The sequence below is a fragment of the Manis pentadactyla genome, chromosome 1 (assembly GCF_030020395.1).
Source record: "Manis pentadactyla isolate mManPen7 chromosome 1, mManPen7.hap1, whole genome shotgun sequence".
NCBI classification, from domain to species: domain Eukaryota; kingdom Metazoa; phylum Chordata; class Mammalia; order Pholidota; family Manidae; genus Manis; species Manis pentadactyla.
In genome coordinates this window covers 91,001,962-91,022,706 of record NC_080019.1, presented here as the reverse complement: position 1 = coordinate 91,022,706, position 20,745 = coordinate 91,001,962, and the positions used below count along the sequence as shown (strand labels likewise).

Genomic DNA, 20,745 nt, shown 5'->3' with positions numbered 1-20,745 from the left:
AAAATGCCCATAACTTTTCCCTTTTTTTTGACATTTATTTCATCCCTTCCTCAAAAAGGTGACTAACAGTAGTTAAAATGATCAACACATATTTTCTCCATTTGAGAAAAAAGGTGCTGATTCATCAACTAATACTTATAAAACTATATGAATTATTCAGAAAATACACTGTACAAAGTAAGACTTAGTAGTAAGAATTTATTTTTAAAATTCTAATAAGTGAGAGCTTGGGGTAGTGATGATTACTTTAAAAAAACAGAGGCTTCAGGGAAGGTCAGAGACTCAGACACAGACACAATCATTCATCATAAAAGACTTCAGGGGACATTTTAATAACTACCTGTGGCAGGCTCTCTCTCATATTCATTATAAAATTCCCAAGGCAGACTTTGCTTTCTCACTCATACTCACAAATAGACAAAATAGAGGCTTCCCATCAAATGTAGTGTGAGTAGATGCATTTAAACACCAGTTGTTTTATCACTGCATTTTATCACCACAGTTTGGAATAAATAATATTAAAACTTTACAGGACTGAAGTGAACACACATATGTGCCTGTATGTGTCCACACACACAAACATATACACTAGGCATTAAGCAAAGATTATTAAAGCTATGCAATGTTCATGTTTATTTTTAAATGCTTGGCCACAAAAAAAACATATGACTGAAATAGACCAACTCATAAGCAAAATGTTTTTAAAAAGGAAGAGAGGGCTCAAAATTTGTAAAAGCTGTCATCAAAAAAGAGATATGTATTTGTATTGTATTTGTGTGTTTAGCTACATGATATGAAGCAATGGAATAATTATTTAATTATACTGCAGCTTTTCCATTTAAAACAACTCTCAAACCAAACGGCTGTGTTTCTATTCCCTTCTACTTGCAAAAATGTGCTCTTCTCATCTGAATTCTGCTACTCCATTCCCTCCCAAAAAAAGCCAGAATGCAATCAAATTAGGCTTTCAGGGCTTGAAATGGACACTATTAACTTGCCTCCGCTATCTATGCAAATGAGGATAAATCCTAAGTCCTTCAAATATTGTGTGGAACAAACCAAAAATGTGTGTGAAAATGTATTTTGCAAAGACTAAAGGGTCATATTGATATTCCCACAAGTATCTTGTTGGTTTTCACATTCTCCTGAATTTGATACTGACTCCACTGCTTCAAAGGCTCCTTTAGATGAACTAAGCTTATCAGACAAACAGCCAGCATATTCTGTCCTGGAATTCCCTAGACCACCTCCAATTTGCCCCAAAGGCTATTCCTTATTTTCATAGTTTTGAAGTCCATTTCAACCACATATCTTGCTTGACTCCTAGAACTGGTGACCTGATTTTTACCTTGTTACCCAAACATTCCTTCTTTATACCTCTTACAACTTAGTGTCTCTAGCTTAACACGCTGAAATCTTAAGCCAAAAAGCCAAACAGCAGCTATGCCCTACTAGACACAAGAAGGTCTCTGTACAGTTACTCCTCTACACCAACATTCTTGGCTTCTAAATAAGAAAAAAAAGTAGAAGAAATGGCATCATTGGGAGAAAGAACTTTTGAGGCTATTTTTTGTGAGAAGACACCTCTCTTTCTGTACAGAACAAAAATACTCCAGAGCTTTGAGAATGATCTAGGTTGGTTTCTCATTTCCAGAGTTTTGCCAGCCCAAAGTGGAGGTGAGGAGAGGGGGAGGCAATTTCTGTAGACTTGCTCTGTTACAAGAGAAAAAAGGACAGTTATGTAAGAAATGTAGATTGTTGGCTGTCTTAGGAAAATTTTTAGAAATGTTTAAAATGAAAACTAAATGGAATAAATCTTTTAAAATATAATATTTTTTAAGGCACAGCTGTGGATTTCTTCACCAAACATAAAGTAAACACTACATGTAAAGCAAAGGTAAGAAATCATATAGCACTTTGTCAAAGCTCTGAATGCATATGTACACATTTAGAAACTCATATGATCAGACTACTCATAAACATTTTATAAATTGATATTTCTGAAAACATTTTTGAGCCTCTCAGAAAGTAATCTTTTACTTATTTTTCTGTAAATAGAGACACTTAATAAAAATCAGTAAAGCCAAAAGCACTGATAATTCAAATAGTCTATGTATCCCTTGCTTTTAATTGTTTCTCATGCAGTACAAAAAAACTAAAACTTCAGAGCACTTATAACACTGTCAGAACCTCAGGTCACTGAACAAAAAAGATCTGTTCTAATCCAGTTCTGGTCTCCTTCTGATCAAGATGGTCAGAAGTGACGATTTATTCTAAAACCACCAAAGCACTTGACTGTCATATTCCCAGACTGGGAATTATGATCATAGAACAGGCTTTGGGGCCAGACACACCAAGATTCTCTTCAAAAATCCAAGTTCCATTCTTACTGCTTTGAGTCCTTAAAACTATTAAGACCCAGTCTCCTCAAACCATGATACCATATCTAGCCCATGGAATTGCTGTAAAGATTAAATAAAAACAACACATAAGTACTTTGTATTGTGACTTGGTCCTTGATAACTACTAGTTTAATTGGTATGTATTATTACTATTATTGTTATAACTCAGTATTAGTAATCCAGAATTTTAGTTTATCCCATCTTTCTTCACTTCTTACAACTGTGTTGGGCACCTTGTAAAGTTTCAACAATAACAAAGAAAAACTAGAGGCATCTTTTTAAAAATTCTGTTTGCTAAAGAGTTAAAGATTCAAGTTGTTTCAGAATTTGGATTTTATTGCATTTTACTGGAGAAACACCTAGAGAAGAATGGAAAGATGTACTTTGCAAAAAATATTATTTTAAAAACATGCATCCCAATCTCATGATGGCTCTGAGATTTATCACATAAATTTAATCTATCTAAAATCACACAGCATATAAGCAACAGACAAGAAAGAGGTTTGATACACACATCAAGACTTATAAAGTCTCTCAAAAACATACACCTAAATCTAAGAAGACAACCTTGGTTCACAAAACTTCTGTAAAGGTTCAACATAATGAACATGATCCTTGAAGTATTCAGCTATCCTTAAAGGTCATACCTATTCACACTCTGGTCAAAGCCAGTGTGTCTTAGATTATAAAAGTCAATAAGATCTAAGATCAAGATCAAGAGAGCATGACTACCCCATCTATTTACTCCTATGCAGTATCTTTTGGAATCATGCTCCTTAGCTTCTTAGCAATCTTAAGGGAACTTTTAAAAACAATCATTAAGTGACAGCATTACCCTGCAACACAATACCATGCCACATTGTCTTTCTTTAGTTACATCTAAAACAATGTGGCGAGCAACAGTGCTGCCTTTCTCTGATGGTTTTATTTAAGAATGAAAAATAAAAAATATTTAAAGAAAAAAAAACACACAATAAATATCCAATAAATGGGAAAATGACATGCCTCAACTAGCACCTTTAGAGAGTGCCATAGCCATCCTCAAGTTTCTCCAAATACAAAAAGCCAGAAATCACTCTCTTGGTTAAGGTATTATCTAGAAGAGGTACTTCAATAACTGAAAGAAACTGAATCTATAGAGCAGCAAATAAGCAACTGGGACCAAGAATAAATAGAACTATGGAGTCAAGAAAAAACAGGGAAGGTATAGGAAGGGGGAAGTGGGAGGTAACTCAGTCATAGATTATTTAAACAATTTCACTTGCTTTCCTCAGGCTCCACTATACCTGAGAAGTTTACACAGCAGTTCATACGGCCTACTTAAACATCTTTGTACTTACTAGTCTAAATTTTCCAAGTGTTAGGCTTATTAGATCTTCTTATATCTTAGTTAACAGATGCCCTATAAAGCAGCTTTTAGCCTAAAATGTGTAAAATAATCAAATACAACAGAAGCCACATATTCAAGAGTGACATCAGCTCTTCAGATACAACTAAAAATCATACCATACTCTAACACTAAAGGATCATGATTCATTTTTAGTTCAAATCTCATCTCCTTCTGAACAGATGAAGAAATATCTTTAAAAGATAACTTATTACTCTATGTACCTCACTTTAGCAATAGATAAAAGCAAGAAATACTGAGTAATCAAAGTTTTGTACACCAAATAATTTCCTTCTTAAGTTCAGAGATGAATTCCAAGAGAATAATGATGTGAAAAACAAATCAATTTCACTATTACAGCTTTATCATTCACAAAATACATTCACAAAATATCATTTGATCCTTACAAATTAGCACTGTGAAAAAGACAGAGGAAACATTTAATTCCAGTCACTTACCTGTTAAGTAAATGCTATTGATTAGCTTGCTGCCAGCAATAACAATGGAGTGACCAACCATCCTGTTTCACTAAGATGGAAAGGTTTCTTGGAATACAGAACTTTCAGGTGCTTAAAACAAAGAAAGTCACAGCAAACAAGTATGGTTGATCTCTCTTGGAAAAACTAATATGGCATGGACATTGTGCTTAAGCATCTCAGTGTTTACCACTGCAATTCCCAAGTTGCAGATTTTTTAAAAAATAAAGTGCAGGTAAGTTAAATTATTTACCTAAGCTCAAATAGCTAATAGGAGAAACATACTCTGGCCTTGTTCCCATATTATGCCATATCTAAAAAAGAAAACATTTTGCCCTAAGATATGTGATTTATTAATGAGTTAATTTTTTATAATTATAGAAAATAAAACACATACATTACAAACATATTGTAGAGAAAGAGATTTAACACTTCAAGGCACAGTCATGGGCTCTAACTGACCTACTCTACTTGAAGGGGAAAAAAGGCCCAATATATTTCATTTTATTGCACAGCACTGAATGTGTTATATAGCTAAAACATAATGCCCAGGAATTCAGCTAGGTTTCCTATACTATCCAAGGATATTTTAATAAACATTCATTCATTCAACAACACTTCTGTAGTGTTAACTTACTACATATGAAGACTCTGTGTCCTCACAGCACTTTTCTGATATGTAAAACAGTAGCATTTATATACCATAATCATTATCATATTCTAAATGTCATTTAAGCAGATTCTGAGCTCCCTGAGACCACTGCCTCTGTAGTCACACCTTGTAGCACAGGCTCTGCCATTAAGTGTATTCATTCATAGATAAATATGAGGTATATGGCCAATATCCAACATAAAACACTGAGAGTTTACAATTTAGATAGAGGTGTACATAAATAACCTCACTGAAGTGATTCAAAATAAATATAACATGATGGGTATACACTATGAAGTTACTAGAAGAGAGAAGCTAAACAAAATTCTTAATAAATATAATTCTAGTAGTCTATGAAGAGGTAGTTTCAATTTTTTTTATTAACAAAAAATCTCTACTGCCAAATGATATCCCACATAGAACCCCAATACATAAGACATCAGATGGAAATGTGCTTCAGTTAAAGCAGTAACAACCAAAAAAAAAAACCAATAAAAACCCATAGCAGTCCCAGATATACCTCCATAGACTAAAAATGCCACAAGTTAAGAATCAATTCTACCTCCAAAACACTTCTCAAAATTGCTTTCCATCAACACCACTAGACAAGCCTTACAAGAAATGTTAATAGGACTTCTTTATGTACAAATAAAAGACCACTAATTAGTACCAGGAAAACACAGAAAAGGATAAATCTAAGTGGCAAAGACAAATACACAGTTATATTCAAAATAATTTAATGTTGTACAGGTAGTTAGTTAATCTCTTACACATCTAATATGGAGGCTGAAAGACAAAAGCAGTAAAAATGACAATAACTACAATAATTTAATGAATACACAAGATAAAAAAATATAAATTGTAACATCAAATACATAAAACTGGAGGATGCAGAGCACAAGGGGAGTAAAAATGTAGCACTTTAGAATACATTAAAACTTATCACCAGCGTAAAATAGACTACTATAAGACTCTTTATGTAAGCTTCATGGTAACCACAAAGAAAAAACCTGTAGTAGATACACAAAAGATAATAAGAAAGGAACCTAAACGTACAACTAGATAGAGTCAAAAAATCACAGAGAGCAAGAACAAAAAATTACAGAACAGCCAGAAAACAAATAACAAAATGGGAACAAGTGCACACCTATCATTTTTTTTAATGTCAAAGGACTGAAATCTCCAAACAGAAGGCACAGAGTGGCTGCACTGATTAAAAAAAAAAAAGACCTGATCCTATGGTGCCTACCAGAGTCTCACTTCAGCTTTGACACACAGAGACTGAAGGAGAAGGAAAGGAAAAAGATATTCAGGCAAATGGGAACTAAAAGACAGCCAGAGTACCTATACTTATATCACTGCAATCAGACAACACAAAGAAATAAAAGACATCCTGATTGGTAAAGAAGAAGGTAAACTCTCCCTGTTTGCGTATGACATGACTATACATAAAAAACCCTAAAGAATCCACTCCAAAACTACTAGATCTAATATCTGAATTCAGCAAAGCTGCAGGATACAAAATTAATACACAGAAATCTGTTGCATTCTGATACACTAATGATGAACTAGCAGAAAGAGAAATCAGGAAAACAATTCCATTCACAATTGCATCAAAAAGAATAAAATACCTAGGAATAAACCTAACCAAGGAAGTGAAAGACCTATACACTAAAAACAACAAGACACTCATGAGACAAATAGAAGAAGGTACTGATAAATGGAAACACATCCCATGTTCATGGATAGGAAGAATTAATATTGTCAAAATGGGCATCCTGCCTAAAGCAATCTACAGACTCAATGCAATCCCTATCAAAATTCAAACAGCATTCTTTAATTAACTAGAGAAAATAGTTCTAAAATTCACATGGAACCACAAAAGACCCTGAATACCAAAGCAATCCTGAGAAGGGAGAAGAAAGCAGGAGGGATTACACTCCTTATCTTCAAGCTCTACTATAAAGCCACAGTAATCAAGACAATTTGGTAATGGCACAAGAACAGACCCACTGACCAATGGAACAGACTAGAGAGCCCAGATATAAACTCAAGCATATATGGTCAGTTAATATAAGATAAAGGGGCCATGGATATGCAAAGGAGAAATGACAGCTTCTTCAACAACTTGTGTTGACAAAACTGGACAGCTACATGTAAGAGAATAAAACTGAATTACTGTCTAACTCCATACGCAAAAGCAAACTCAAAGTGGATCAAATACCTGAATGTAAGTCATGAAACCATAAAACTCTTAGAAGAAAACATAGGCAAAAATCTCCCGAATATAAATATGAGCAACTTCTTCCTGAATGCATCTCCTCAAGCAAGGGAAACAAAAGCAAAACGAACAAATGGGACTACATCAAACTAAAAAGCTTCTGTAGAGCAAAGGACACCATCAGCAGAACAAAAAGGCATCCTACAGTATGGGAGAATAAATTTTAAATGACATATCCAATAAGCGGTAAACATCCAAAGTATATAAAGAACTCACATGCCTCAACACCCAAAAAGCAAACAACCTGATTAAAAAATGGGTGAAGGATCTGAACAGACTTCTCCAAAGAAGAAATTCAGATGGCCAACAGGCACATGAAAAGATGCTCCACATCACTAATTATAAGGGAAATGCAAATAAAAACCACAATAAGATATCACCTCACACCTGTTAGGATAGCCAGTATCAAAAAAGACTAAGAACAACAAATGCTGGTGAGGATGTGGAGAAAAGGGAACCCTCCTACACTGCTGGTGGGAATGTAAGCTAGATCAACCATTGTGGAAAGCAATATGGAGGTGCCTCAAAAAACTAAAAATAGAAATACCATTTGACCCGGGAATTCCACTCTAGGAATTTACCCAAAGAATACAAGTTCTCAGATTCAAAAAAGACATATGCATCCCTATGTTTATTGCAGCACAATTTACAATAGCCAAGATATGGAAGCAACCTAAGTGTCCATCAGTAGATGAATGGATAAAGAAGATGTGGTACATATACACAGTGGAGTACTATTCAGCCATAAGAAACAAATCCTACCATTTGCACCAACATGGATGGAGCTGTAGGATATTATGTTCAGTGAAATAAGTCAGGCAGAGAAAGACAAGTACCAAACGATTTCCCTCATTTGTGAAGTATAACAAGAAAGCAAAACTGAAAGAACAAAACAGCAATAGATTCACAGACTCCAAAAAGGAACTAGCGATTACCAAAGGGGAGGGGTGGGCAGGGAGGAAGAAGGGAATTGAGGGGTATTATGATTCGTGCACACGGTGTGTGTGTGGGGTCACGGGGAAGACAGTGTAGCACAGAGAAGACAAGTAGGGACTCTGTGGCATCTTACTACAGTGATGGACAGTGGCTGCAGTGGGGTATAAGGCATGATAATATAGGTAAATGTAGTAACCACATTTTTTTTCATGTGAAACCTTCATAAGAGTATATATCAATAATACTTTAATTTAAAAAATCTAACAAAGAAATGTCCAGAACTCAACTGCTTCCAGGATCCAAATCAGAAAAGACGTAAAACTTTCTCCATTTATAGGTGGCATATTATATGTGGAAATCTTAAAAGACTCTCCAAAAAACTGTTAGACTAATCAATGAATTTAACAAAATTGCAGTATACAAAAGCAACATACAAAAATCAGCTACATTCTATATACACTAACTCTCAGAAAAAGAAATTAAAACAATCCTATTTGTATCAGTAAGAATAAAGTATGTGGGAAGAAACTTAACAAAGGAGGTGTAAGACCTGTACACTTAAAATTATAAGACACTGGTGAAAAAAAACTGAAGGAACAAATAAATGGAAAAATAGTCCATGCTCATGGGTTGGAAGAATTAATGTTAAAATGTCCACATTACCCAAAACAATCTACATGTTCAATGCAATCCCTAGCAAAATTCCAAGGGCGTTTTTCACAGAAATAGAAGAAATAATTCTAAAATGTGTACAGAATCACAATAGACCTTGAATAGCTAAAGCAATCTTAAGACAAAGTGGGAGGCATCACACTTTCTGATTTTGAACTATATTACAAAGCTATAGTCATCAAATAATATGGTATTGAATAAAAGCAGATACATAGATCAGTGGAACAGAATAGAGAGACCAGAAATAAACCAACTCGTGTATGGTCCATTAATTCACAACAATGGAGCCAAGATTATACTATGGGGAAGGGATAGTCTCTTCAATAAATGGTGTTGGAAAAACTGGACAGCTACTTGCAAAAGAATGAGACTAGACTACCATCTTAAACCATGAACAAAATCAATTCACAATGGATTAAAGATTGAATGAAGACCTGAAACCATAAAACTCATGTAAGAAAACATAGAGAGGTAATCTCTTTGACACTGGTCTTAGCAATGACTTTTTGGATTAGACACCAAAAGCTAATAAACAAGAGGGTCTACATCAAACTGTAGTTTCTGTACAGCTCAAATAACCAACAAGAAAATGAAAATGCTACCTACAGAATGGGAGAAAATATTTGTAAATCATATATTTGATAAGGGACTAATACACAAAACATATAAAGAACACATCCAACTCAATTGAAAAAAATATCTGATTAAGAAATGGCAGAGGATCTGAATAGACATTTTTTCCAAAAAAGATGCACAAATGGCCAACATGTTCATGAAAAAGGTGTTCAACATCACTATCATCAAGGATATGCAAATCAGAACCACAATGAGATATCATCCATACCTGTTAGAATAGCTATTAACAAAAGGAAAAGTAATAACAACTGTTGGAAAAGATGTGAAGAAAAGAGATCCCTTGTTCACTGTAGGTTAGGAATTTAAATTGCTGCAGTCACTATGGAAAACGGTATGGATGTTCCTTAAAAAAATTAAAAAATAGAACTACCATATGATCCAGTAATTCCACATCTGGGTATTGACCTGAAGGAAAAAAATCATTATCTCAAAAAGATATCTGCACCCTCACGTTCACTGCAAAATTAAAATAGCCAACACATGGCAAGAACTACATGTCCATGACATATGCATGGGTAAGAAAAATGTGCACACACCCACACATGCGTGCACACAGACACACACACACAGGAATACTATTCAACCATAAAAAAGGAGACTTTGCCCTTGCAACATGGAGAGAGTTTGGAGCCATTCTGCTAAGTGAAATAAGGCAGACAAAGACAAATACTGTATGATATCGCATATATCGATAGAGAGAACAGACTGGTGGTTCCAAGAGGCAGGAGAAGGACGTGAGCAAAATGGATGATGGTCCTTAAAAGGTAAAAATTCCCAGTTGTAGGCAAGTTCTGGGGATATAATGTAAAACATGGTGACTACAGTTAACAATACTATACTGTATATTTGAAAACTGCTAAGAAAGCAGATCTTTTAAAAAGTAGATCACACGAGGTGAGATCACAAGAAAAAAAAATTATACCAATGTGTGGTGATAGATGTTGACTAAATTTATTGTAATAACATATACATAGATCATGTTGTAAATCTAAAATTAATACAATGTTATGCTAATTATATCTCAATAAACATTACTTATGAACATTTAAAAAATGTTTTCACACTCCAACTACCACTCTAGACCAAGAAGTAACCCTCTCTTATAGGCTCTACTATGTGCTCCTGATGGACATGACTGCCTACTATTGTATCTAACACAGAATATAAACTCAGTAAATATTCTGTGGAATGGGCAAATGTGAGCAGCTTATTCAACAAAGATCCTCATTTACATTAGCAAATTACATTACTATATTTAGATGACTAGAAATCCAGTATCAAAATATAAATTTCATAATGGAATTGTGTCACATTAAGAAATTTTCCATGTTTTTTAGAGCTCAAAGTGAAAAACATACAGTTGAAATAACAGTACCCAAATCTGCTTTGAAATACTTCAGCATAGAAAAAACAGAAGAGTAGGAGGACGAGTTAGGGTAGAAGCAGGAGGAGGAGGAACAAAAGCTGCACCACTACCACCCACTGAACTAAGAGAAGCAGCTAGGACAAAATTCCAAGTAATTATTGAATCCAAGAAAATGGTTATATTCTTCTACTGTTCAGTATGTTTGAAATTTTCTTAATAAAAATCAATGAATTAGCTAGAAATTTCCTCTGAAAAAGACAACATAAGAAAGTATGTATTTTTCTGTCTATAACCCCTTAAAATTTTAAAGTAAAGTTCATGTATTTCTGTTCTTCGACAGATTTTTACATAGTGCCAACAAGGGAAACACAAAAAAACACCTTTTAAAAAATGTCAGGAAACATTTAGATGTAGTTCAAAGTGTAACTACACAGATTCAGAGTCATATTTACAGCTTTTTCCAAAGCTAATACTAATAAAGCCTTCAAAGTAGCAAATATGCACTTTTAATGATAACTTAAGAGCCTTTAGCTTTCCCAGATGAAGCTTAATATCCCCAAGTAGTGAATTAGAGCTTGGTAATATCTTCTTTAGTAGATAAATCTTAAGTGTATCATAAAGCCTTCTCTATCAGTTCCCTTCCTGCTTTGTTGCCTATAATTCAAGAAATTCATTGATTTTGCTTTTTATTTTTTAATTTCTTTTAAGAGTATCAGAGATCATGACTGCTGAAAAATTAAGAGAATACTATGACCGTAACATAGTACCTAATGCAATAACTATCACCAAAAGAACTCTTCCAAACTATTGATTTGATAGAAATGAATCTAGTAATATACAAACTTCAACTTCTAAGAATCTAAACTGAGTAAAATAGGAAATATTCTTCAAATTTGAAAATATTATTCATTTATGAGAAAAATAAGAATACTCCAACTGACTTTGATATATTTATTCTTAAAGCAGCATTAAAAGGGTTACACCACACTACTTCCTAGAAAATAAAAGTACTTGTTATGGAATATTTAATCTATTATTCTATCACATTCTTCAATCTTTCCTTAGAAAGTGAAAATGCCATATCTGATAAATAAATTTTTAAATAAACTATCATTGATATACAATCTTACATTGGTTTCACATAAGCACCACAGTGGTTTCAACATTCACCCATATTATCAAGTCCTCACCCCCTTTATCGTGGTCACTGTCTAGTAACACACTACAAAGTTATAGAATCATTGTCTCCTCCATGCTGTACTGTCTTCTCTGTGACCTACCTATATTGCAATTGTGAATTACAGTGTCTCTTAATTCCCTTGTTCTTCCCCACACACCATCCCAACCCTTCCCCTTTGGTAAACTCTAGTCCCTTTTTGGTGTCTTGAGTCTACTTCTATTTTTTCCTTCTCCTTTCCTTTGTTTTTATACTCCACAAATGAGTGAGATATTTGGTATTTGTCTTTCTCCATCTGGCTTATTTCACTGAGCATAATACCCTCTAGATACATCATGTTGTTGCAAACGGGAGGATTTTTCTTTTAATGGCTGAATATTATTAAATGGATAAAATCTTCTTTATCCATTCATCTATTGATAGATACTTAGGTTGCTTCCATATGTTCGCTATTGTAAATAGTGCAGCGATAAATATAGGGGTGCATATGTCTTCAAATAAGGGATCTTGTTTTCTTAGGGTGAATTCCTAGGAGTGGAATTCCTGGGTCAAATTCTACTTCTAGTTTTTTCAGGAACCTCCATATTGCTTTCAACAACAGCTCGACCAATTTATATTCCCACCAACAATGTAAGAGGACTCCCATTACTCCATATCCTCACAGCATTTGTTGTTTCTTGTCTTTTGGATGTTGGCCATCCTAACTGGTGTGAGGGGATATCTCATTATGGTTTAAATTTACATTTCCCTAATGATTAGCGATGTCGAGCATCTTTTCATGTGCCTGTTGACCATCCATATTTCTTCTTTAAAGAAGTGTCTGTTCAGATCCTCTGCCCATTTTCTAACCAAGTTATTTGATTTTTTGAGTGTTGAGGCTTACAAGTTCTTTATATGCTTTGGTTGTTAACCCCTTATCAAGTGAGTGGTCTACAAATGTATTCTCCTATACCGTAGGATGCCTTTTTGTTCTGCTGATGGTGTCCTTTGCTTTACAGAAACTATTTAGTTTGATGTAGTCCCATTTGTTCATTTTTGCTTTTGTTTCCCATGCCCGAAAAGACATGTTCAGGAAAAAAGTTGCTCATATTTATATTCAAGAGATTTTGCCTGTGTTTTCTTCTAAGACTTTTATGGTTTCATCACTTACATTCAGATCTTTTATCCATTTCAAGTCTACCTTTCTGCATGAAGTTAGAGAATAATCCAGTTTCATTCTCTTACATATAGTTGTCCAGTTCTCCCAGCAGCAGTTGTTGAAGAGGCTATTTTTCCCATTGTATATTCATGGCTCCTTTATCATACACTAATTGACCACATATGTGTGGGTTTTTATCTGGGCTCTCTATTCTGTTCCATTGATCTATGGGTCTGTTCTTGTGCCAGCATCAAACTGTTTTGATTACTATGGCTTTATGTAGTAGAGCTTGAAGATAGGGAGCATAATCCCCCCAGCTTTTTTTTCCTACTCAGGATTGCTTTGGCTATTTGGGATGTTTTGTGGTTCCATTTGAATTTTAGAACTATTTGTTGTAGTTCTTTGAAGAATGCTGTCGGTATTGTATTGATAAGGATTGTATTGAATCTACAGATTGCTTCACACAGGATGGCCATTTTGACAATATTAATTCTTCCTATCCATGAACACAGGATAGATTTCCACTTATTGGTGTCTTCTTTAACTTCTCTCATGAGTATCTTGTAGTTTTCAGAGGATAGATCTTTCACCTCCTTGGTTAGGTTTATTTCCTAGGTGTTTTATCCTTTTTGATGTAATTGTAAATAGAGTTGTATTCCTGATTTCTCTTTCTGCTACTATGTTGTTAGTACACAGACTTCTGTGTATTAATTTTATATCCTGAAGCTTTGATGAACTCTGTTACTAGTTCTAATACTTTTTTGGTGGAGTCTTTAGTGTTTTCTAGGTATAAAATGCCATCTGCAAAGAGTGAAAATTTAACTTCTTCCTTACCAATTTGGATGCCTTTTACTTCTTTGTGTTGTCTGACTGCTGTGGCTAGGACCTCCAGTACTATGTTGAGCAAAAGTGGCAAGAGTGGGCATCCTTGTCTTCCTTCCAATCTTAGAGGAACAGCTTTCATCTTTTTGCTGTTAAGTATGATGTTGGCCGTGGGTTTTCCATATATGGCCTTTATTATGTAGAGGTACATGTCCTCTGTGCCCATTTTGTTGAGTTTTTATCATGAATGGATGTTGAATTTTGTCAAATGCTTTTTCTGCATCTATTGAAATGATCGTGCGATTTTTGCCCTTCTTGTTGATGTGGTATATGATATTGATTGATTTGTCAATATTGTACCATTCAGGCATCCCTGGAATAAATCCTACTTGGTCATAATGGATGATCTTTTTGATGTATTTTTTTAATTCACTTTGCTAGTATTTTTTTTTTAAGGGGAAAGCGTAAACACAGTCCCCCACTACCAGAAATGATGCATCCTAGTTTCCCACATTTGGGGAAATTGCAGGGGTCAGCACATCCGGAGTGCAATGGATAAACCTCGCCCTGGGAAAACCACCTTCGTGATCATGGTATTTCCCCTGCCAGGTAAGTATGCTAGTATTTTGTTGAGGATTTTTGCATTGGTATGTAATTTTCTTTTTTATGATGTCTTTGGTTTTGGTATTAAGTGATGCTGGCCTCATAGAATGAGTTTGGAAATACTCTACTACTTTTGGAATACTTTAAGAAAGACAGATATTAGCTCTTCTTTAAATGTTTGATAAAATTCAGCTGTGAAGCTATCTGGGCCAGGAATTTTTTTTCCTTTGGTGGTTTTTTGATTACCAATTCAGTTTTATTGCTGGTAATTGGTCTGTTCAGGGTCAGTCATGGGAGGCTGTATTTTTCTTGAAAGTTATCCATTTCTTCTCGGTTGTCCAATTTGTTGGCATATAACTTTTCATAGTATTCTACTAATTCTTTGTATTTCCATGGTGTCTGTTTTGATTACTCTTTTTTTCTGAGGGTAAAAGAGGATTAAACCAAAGGTAATTTTGTAAACTATCAAAAAGGCTTCCTAACTAAAGGTCTCAAGTACACTTTTTCTTTTTTCAATAAAGAAAAAGAGTTGTCTGTACTGTCAAGTATATGTGAGACCAAGTCAAAGCTAAGGCTGATTTCCAGGATGTGTGTTTCTAAAATTCTGATTGATTGCTTGGAGTCTTGGGAGGGAACAATGCAGAAAAATATTCCTTTAAAGTTTGGAAGATAAAATCTTTGAAGGAGGTGTACATTGGTTTTTAACTTATTCTTCAAGGATTCTGGGGAAAAGATGGCAGTGTAAGAAGCAAGGCAGAAACCTCCTCCCCAAATCACATAAAACACAAAAATATAGCAAAGACAGCTAAATCTGAAAATGACCTGAAGACTGTAGAACAGACTGCCTACATCTGGGGAAGAAGAGAAGGCTTCACAGAAAAGAGTAAAGTGGCAAAGCCACTATCTAAAAGACCCAAGCTATCCCCCAACCCCAGCACACAGGTGGAAGGAAGAGGAACAGAGCAGGGAGGGAGTAGAAGCCCAGGACTGCTAAACACCTGGCCCTGGAGATCTGCTCAGGTAACATGACTCCATATTACATGGTGCTCTAGAGATTAGTGGGACTGGAAAGCAAAGATGGGTGGAACAATCAGAGAGGCTGAGATTCCAGCCACTTGTAGAGAAGAGGCACTGGTCCCACTCACCTGTGGCCCTGGCCATTGCAGCAGGCTGGAGGGAGAGTAGCTTCACAGGTGCAGCCCCAAGTGTTCTCCTTGCTGGTGTGATCAGCTGACAGCCCACACAGCCCACCTGAAATCAGATCACTACAAGCAAGACAGACAGGTGCCATACCCGCTACAGCTGGGGCTCCCACACAATTTATTGAGCTTCTGGGCATTAGAGGGTGCCTCCTACACAAATCTATTATTCCATAGGAAACACTAAAAAGAAAATGCAGAGGAATTTGATCCAAACAAAAGTGCAAGAGAAAATACCAGAAAGAGGGCTTCATGAAACTGAAATAACCAATGTTCTTGAAAAATATTTCAAAATGAAAGTCATAAACATTCTAATGGATTTACAGAAAAGATCTCAGGGAGGACTTTAACAAAAAGAGATAGAAATTAAGTTCTTAAAAATCCTCATGGTAGGAGAATTGTTGGATGAAGAACTCATTATCTTATTTTTTTTAATGAAATTGCAAGACAATCTACAAAACTTCATAAGTATGTTTTACATTCACAGAAATAAAAATTACATTCAACAAAAACCACACTAAATAGCTTCCAAAGGTATTTCCCTACCCTAAATTGGTAATAAGCTATACTTTTCAACTTGTCTTTGAAGTTAAGAGAAGATATATTACTAAGTCTGGAAAAGAAAATGGGGCTAAAATAGGAAGAGAGGTAAGTATATAATTATTGGGAAGGACCTGCCACCTCATAGATATTCATACAATCATTTAAGTTCAATTCTGAAAATTGCTTGAATGTTTCTGACATTGGCATAGAGCTCTGTATCTAGTGGGTCCATGGAGATTTAGGATATCAAAAAACTCCCCTAAAGCACATGAAAAATTATGCACATAAACATGAAATTTTCTGGGAAGAAGAGCTATGATTTTCATCAGATTCTTACTTTGACATCCCACTCTACATCTGATGTTATCAAAGAAGGTTAAAAATCAACCAACAACCTATTTTTCTGCTTTTGACAAGCCAATAGACCTGAAATTTTCTCTATCCTTTGAGTAAAGCATGGAATATAAGCTGTGGACTTCTTTTTAAAGTCTTTATACTTCATTATTTGTTATAGTAATCCATTCACACTTCATCTGAAGGTACATTATTAGACATTGCTTATATACATTCTCAAAATAGAGACCTTAAAAAGCAAATCTGTACCTATTAATTTCAACAAAAAGCTCTTTTTAAAAAAACATGTTACAAAATTCTAGTTACCAGCTTTACAAGTTAACAGAAATGTTCTGGTCTCTAACCAGAGAGCTCTGTTCTTTAAGTTGTATTCCACAGCTTGAGGATGGAAGACACCCTCTGGTAAGAAGAGTTCCATATCCTTTGGAATCTGAAATGACAATATGCCATCCATTTTACACTGTCATGGCACTTTTATAAGTAGCACTAGTAGACCTCTACCTTGGCAGTAATAGCTCTAACAGCACAAAAAACATTCTTTTTAATCTCTTCTTGCCAATATCATAATGGCTACAAACACCACATGGTAATACACATGCCTCAATGATAAAACATATTTTCATGATTATGTATATGACCAATCGCCTAAGAAGCAACTGGCAGAACAAATGTAGAACGAAGTGACCCAAATGTCCACCAGAGGTTCTGAAAAACATACAGTACAGAAGTAAATCTATATTATATCTAAATTTCAAATAAAGCAAATTCATAAGTGAGAAAAGATTACTACATCAATAAAATAAGAGATCTGGAAAGAGATCTGGTAGTCATTACACATTGTTTCGTTTAGAGTAACATTTCCAATGTGCTGTTATAGTAGGAAAGGCCAACTGTAAAAGTGGCCATTAACAGAAAGCATATTGGAAACAGAAAACATTACCTAAATCTATTTCACAAAAAAACATCTTTTGACAAGAGCCAGACAATGCATGTATGTGAAAATAAAATTATTAGGAAGATAAGGGGTGGGGGCCTTCCATATGAAGGTGAACTGTAAAACTTTAGAATTTTCAGGCAGGAAATAATGCTGAAAGTTAATTGGCACACAGTGTAAAGATTCTAAAGGCAAGAGGTAGTGATACAACATGAACATAGATTATTTCACAAAAATAATAGATTAACAGAACCAATAAAAACTCTAACAAAATCTAGACTGAAAAAGAAAAGAAAAGGAATATATCTATAGATAATGCCAAGAGTTCTTTATTTCTTGTCACCATAATCTTATAAGGGAAAAACTTGCTATATATTTCAACAAAAATATGTGGGAGAAAGATGAGCATGTAAAATGTCCTCATTGAATCTTAAGAAATTACCTAATTGGATATAGTAAGAGTATCTTGCATAGTAATCTCACATCTAACATCTGTGAATGAAAAGTTTATTCTAAGCATTGAAAAACAAATAACAAGTAATTACTGAGGTTCACTATCAAAAGCATCCTATTTAAAATGAAGTTAGACATGGTATTATTTGCAATTCCTGTTGTATTTACAGCATCCACAAAATAAACATGCTTATGAAAATAAAATATTCATTCTCAGAAGATGGTACAGTAGGAAGATCCTGAACTCACCTCCTCCCATGAACACACCAAGGTTGGAACTAAATTTAGAGAAACTCCAATAACAACCTGAAGACTAGCTGAACAACTCTTCAAAAATCTAAAGATAAAAAGAAAAAGCCATACTGAGAAAGGTAGGAGAGGCACAGAGGCAGAGATGCAATCTGGTCAGAAATTAAAACCCTAGCACTGACTCACAAGTGGGGAGGATATCTTGGGCATGGAGGAGCAAGGAGTTCAAGCCCTACATCTGGCACCTCTACCTTAAGGATTTGCACCAGAAAAAGGAGCCCTCAATACATTTGGCTTTAAAAATAACTCCAGGAGCTTTCAAAGTCATTAGGGCTTAACTCTTAAAGAGCTAGAGGGCCATAGGAAACCCAGCCTCTGCTCTTTAAGGGCCCATGCATGATCTCACTCTAAAACTAGCAAAGAAATAGCAGATTGAGAAGCACCTAGGCTATACGTGAATGAGATTTAATAAAGAACTTTAGAGAGTGGTCTGGAGGAGCAGGGATCTGTGGAACTTTCAGCAAGAATGGAAGTGCTAGCAGATGCCATTTTTCTTGCAGTCCTTCAGCCTAGCAGGCCTGATACTTCGTAGGCACCAGTTCTGGCACTCTTCAACTACTATGCTAGCATAAATAGTTCAACACACCTCAGCATTACCCTGCGGACTGCCCTGCAGGTGGAAACCTCCAAAATGGCTCCCACCCCACCACACACAATCGCAGCCAGATGAGCACCCCTCCAATGCAACTTCTGCCCAAGGAAGGTGGCAGAACCAACTCCACCCAACAGCATGTCCCAGAAAGATGCAGCAGGGTCTCACAACCAGCCACACCACTAACTAACCACACCAATCAACATGGCCACAGTAGCTGCAGCCAGACCTCTCAGTCAGCAAGCCAGGATCAGCCCTGCCAATCAGTATGCTGGCAGTACTCATGACTGTAGACTGCTGCCTGGCATACCAGGGAGCAAACTTGCCCATCAATGCACCAAGAGTAGTCAAGGCCCAGTCATAACAGGGAGGTACAAGAAGCCCACAGAGGGGACCTGGTTCTGGAGACCAGTGGGGATTTTGCTTATTTTACCCACAAGACAACTTCTATATAAGGTCATTACACTCAAGACCAGGAGTTGTATTTGATTTACTTAGCACATAGTGCCAAAAAAAAGAGGAGACAGAAGAACATGTTCCAAATGAAAGAATAAGACAAAACCTCAGAAAAATAACTAAATGTAAAAGAGGTCTACCTGATGAAAAGTTCAAACTAATGGTCACAAAGGTACTCGATGAATTCAGTGGAAAATTCAGCAAAGGGATACAAAATACATAAAGGAACTATCAGAGCTGAAGAATACAACAACTGAAGTGAAAAATATCTTAAAGGGAATCAACAAGTTAGAAGACGTAGAAGAAAGGATCAGCATTCTGGAAGACAGAGTAGTATAAGTCATCTAAGCTGTACAACAAAAAGAAAAAAAGAATTTTAAAAATTGAGGATAGGTTAAAGGACCTCTGGTCAACATCATGCATGCTAACATTCATATTATAGGGGTTCCAGAAGAAAAACAGAGAAAGGGGCAGAAAACTTACCTAAAGAAAACTCCTAACCTGAGGACGGAAACAGATATACAGGTCTAGGAAGCACAGAGAACCCCAAACGAGATGAACCCAAACAGGTCCACACAAAGACACATAATAATTAAGATGTAAAATATTAAAGATAAAGAGAGAATCTTAAAAGCAGCAAGAGCTATATACAACTAGTTTCATATAAGAAAACACCCATAAGACTAGGAGCTGATTTTTCAGCAAACTTTGCAGTCCAGAAAGGAGTGGCACAATATATTCAAAGGGTCTGAAAGGTGAAAAACTACAACCAAGAATACACTACATGGCAGGCATTCATTCAGAATAGAAGGTGAAATGAAGGTTATTTCCAAACAAATAAAAGCTGATGGAGTTCATCACTACTTAAACCAGCCTTATGAGAAATGTGAGAGGGAATTATTTCAGTGGAAAAGAAAAGGACATAAAAAAAGAAATAAGAAAATTTTGAAATAAAAAATTTCAATGGTAAAAGCAAATTTAAGGTAGTAGATCAATGACTGATCAAACTAATATGAAGGTCAAAAGAATAGTAAAATCAACTATTTCTATAATAATTACTCAAAGGATACACAAAATAAAAAAATACAAAGTATGAAATGAAATATATAAAACTGGTGGTTGAGAGAATGTAGCAGTTTTATAATATGTTTGAACTTAAGTGTACATCAACTTAAAATAGACTGCTATAGGGGAGGGAAAAAGATGGTCATGTGAGAGTGAGGCAGAAACTTCTTCCCAACACTACATATAACACAAAAATACAGCAAATACAACTAATCCTGAAAGAGCAACCACAAAGAAAACTGCACCAGATGGCCTATATCTGGAGAAAAGACCTCACAGAAAAGGTTAAAGT

General features: G+C 35.3%; 1 protein-coding gene and 1 non-coding gene across 2 annotated transcripts in view; both read right to left on the bottom strand.

Moving 5' to 3' along the window:
* RSRC1 (arginine and serine rich coiled-coil 1) overlaps positions 1-20,745 on the bottom strand; it is a 470,761-nt gene that overhangs the window by 401,028 nt on the left and 48,988 nt on the right. The gene's annotated exons all lie outside the window — the stretch shown is intronic.
* On the bottom strand, positions 14,399-14,562 carry LOC118922019 (U1 spliceosomal RNA). Its single transcript, XR_005028599.1, has one exon. It is a non-coding gene; the product is annotated as a U1 spliceosomal RNA (small nuclear RNA).